The sequence below is a fragment of the Myotis davidii genome, unplaced genomic scaffold (assembly GCF_000327345.1).
Source record: "Myotis davidii unplaced genomic scaffold, ASM32734v1 scaffold535, whole genome shotgun sequence".
NCBI classification, from domain to species: domain Eukaryota; kingdom Metazoa; phylum Chordata; class Mammalia; order Chiroptera; family Vespertilionidae; genus Myotis; species Myotis davidii.
The window spans coordinates 1035085-1037728 of NW_006286980.1; positions in this window are offsets into that span (position 1 = coordinate 1035085).

The window sequence follows — 2644 nt, forward strand, 5'->3', positions numbered from 1 at the left end:
GAAGCAGTTAGGGGGTGACCAGGCTGGAAGGTGGGCAGTTAGGGGACAACTGGGCTGACAGGGGGGCAGTAAGGGGTGACCAGGTTGGGGCAGAGGCAGTTAGGGGCGATCAGGCCAGCAGGGGAGCAATTAGGGGCAATCAGGCAGGCAGACAGAGGTGGTTAGGGGCGATCAGGCAGGCAGGCAGGCGAGCAGTTATGAGCCAGCAGTCCTGGATTGCGAGAGGCAGTCGGACATCCCCTGAGGGGTCCTGGATTGCAGAGGGTGCTGGTCAGAGTGAGGGCCCCTCTCCCCAGTGCACAAATTGTACGGGGCCTCAAGTCCTATATAATAAAAGCCTAATATGCTGTGTCCGGTCATCCAGTCAGCCGTTCAACCAATCAAAGTGTAATATGCTACTGATAAGCTAAGAACACTCAACTGCTCACTATGATGAGTACTGACCACCAGAGGGCAGACAGTCGACTGGTCAACCAGTCGCTATGACTAACCACCAGGGGGCAGTTGACCGGTCCACCAGTCGCTATGACATGAACTGACCAAAAGAGGGCAAATGTTCCTACCAGTAAGTTAGCTTGCTGCTGGGGTCTGGCTGATCAGGACTGAGTGAGATGGGTCAGACATGCCCTGGAGCCCTCTCATGGTCCCTCCCTGGCTGGTCAACCTCCTACATCCCTCCCCAGCCCTGATCTTGCACTGTTGGGGTCTCTCAGCCTAGCCTGTGCCCTCTTGCAATCCGGGACCCCTCAGGGGATGTCTGAGAGCCAGTTTCAGCCCGACGGTGGAACGACCAGTCGCTATGATGCGCACTGACCACCAGGGGGCAGATGCTCAACACAGGAGCTGCCCCCTGGTGGTCAGTGCACTCCCACAAGGGGAGCACCACTCAGCCAGAAGCCGGACTCACAGCTGGAAAGCACAGTGGCAGTGGCGGGAGCCTCTCCCTCCTCCACAGCAGCACTAAGGATGTCCGACTGATGACTTAGGGAGTGGGCCTAAGCTGTCAGTCGGACATCCTCCAAGGGCTCCCGGACTGTGAGAGGGCACAGGCCAGGCTGAGGGACCCTCCCCCTGGAGTGCACTAATTTCATGCACCAGACCTCTAGTCTATATATATAAAAGCCCAGCAACCAGAATGGTGGAACAACCAAAACAACCAGAATGACCAATGGCTATGACATGCACTGTGGCAGATAACCAGCCTGATCCAGGGCCCGATTTTCCCCTCTGCCCCCCAGCTGGCTCCACCCCTGATTAGCCCCCAACACCCCCAATCAGGGGCGGGGCTGACCGGTCAATGGCCCCTCCCCCCCACTAGGCTGACCCGATGGGCCCCCATCGGGGTGGGCCAGCTGGACCCCACCCATGCACGAATTCATGCACTGGGCCTCTAGTACTTTAATAAAAACTTTACATTAACTTTTTCAATCCACTAGAATGAGTTGAAAGATTAATAGTCTCATAAGCACTAATCAATTTATATTAAACAGCAGCTGCAAACTGTTAAATTATACCAATAATTACATAAACGTTATTGATGGTATCATAGACTTATCCCACTGCAGTTTTCACGCCGGTAATATAACAATAAAAATGTTTTGAATATATTGTACTGAGAGCTTTCTTTTTAAACTTTAAATATAAATTACTTGGGTAGTAAATGAAGCATGAAATAATTTCAGAATACAAAAACCTTTTAAAAGGTAAAATATGAGCATATTTCTGAGTAGCAACTGACATTAGTTGCAATATGGAACAAAATGACAATGCCATAATTGTACTCATTTCACTTAACACTCGGCATTTTTTTATTGAAATGCTCTCATATAAGATGACAGTGAAACCAAAGATATAATACATCTGAATACATTTACAAACTAAAATCTCCAGTAAAAATTGACTTACATAAATGCAAACAGTAAATATACATTACCATTCTAAATAAAGCACTCATAAATAATATTAAGAAAAATAACTGATGTTCAAAAACAAAGTTATTAACATGAAAGTGAAACTATATAAGAAATAGTAAAAAATTAATAAGAAATAATATTTAATATTTTTAAATGCAATCTTCTAAAAAAAGTAAAGTGTGTCATCTTTAAATAACACAAATTTTCATGCAAATTTTTCCAACTGCTGGAAAAGCTTTTTCATCATCCAATTGTCTGAAGACTAGTGAGGAGATAATTATGAACCAATTTCAAACATTTTCCTTTGGTTCTTACATATTCAAATAATACCATCTCTTGTTTCATAATTTCAAGATGTTCCTGAACTTTTTTATTTTTTTACAAAAGCTGTGTTTTACTGATAGCGATCCATAGTTTTTGTTTCAAAATGCATTTATGGCTTGTTTCATCTATGTTAGAGTGCAATACTATTGTGTCCATATTTTACTGGTTTGAAAAAACTTTGAACAAAAATAAAAAATATTCTTGCAATAGCAGGTTGCAATACAGTCGCTTACAATATCTTACACAGAGCTAATCTGTCTAGACTTGTAGACTGTGTATCAGGTTGTCTATTTCAATTGAAAAATTGAGTCATTGCTCTTGATCTTGAAATATAATTGATTCAGATTTCAGATATTTTAGTACTACCAAGTAAAATGTGATGATTTAGTACTTTAAAACAGTACAGT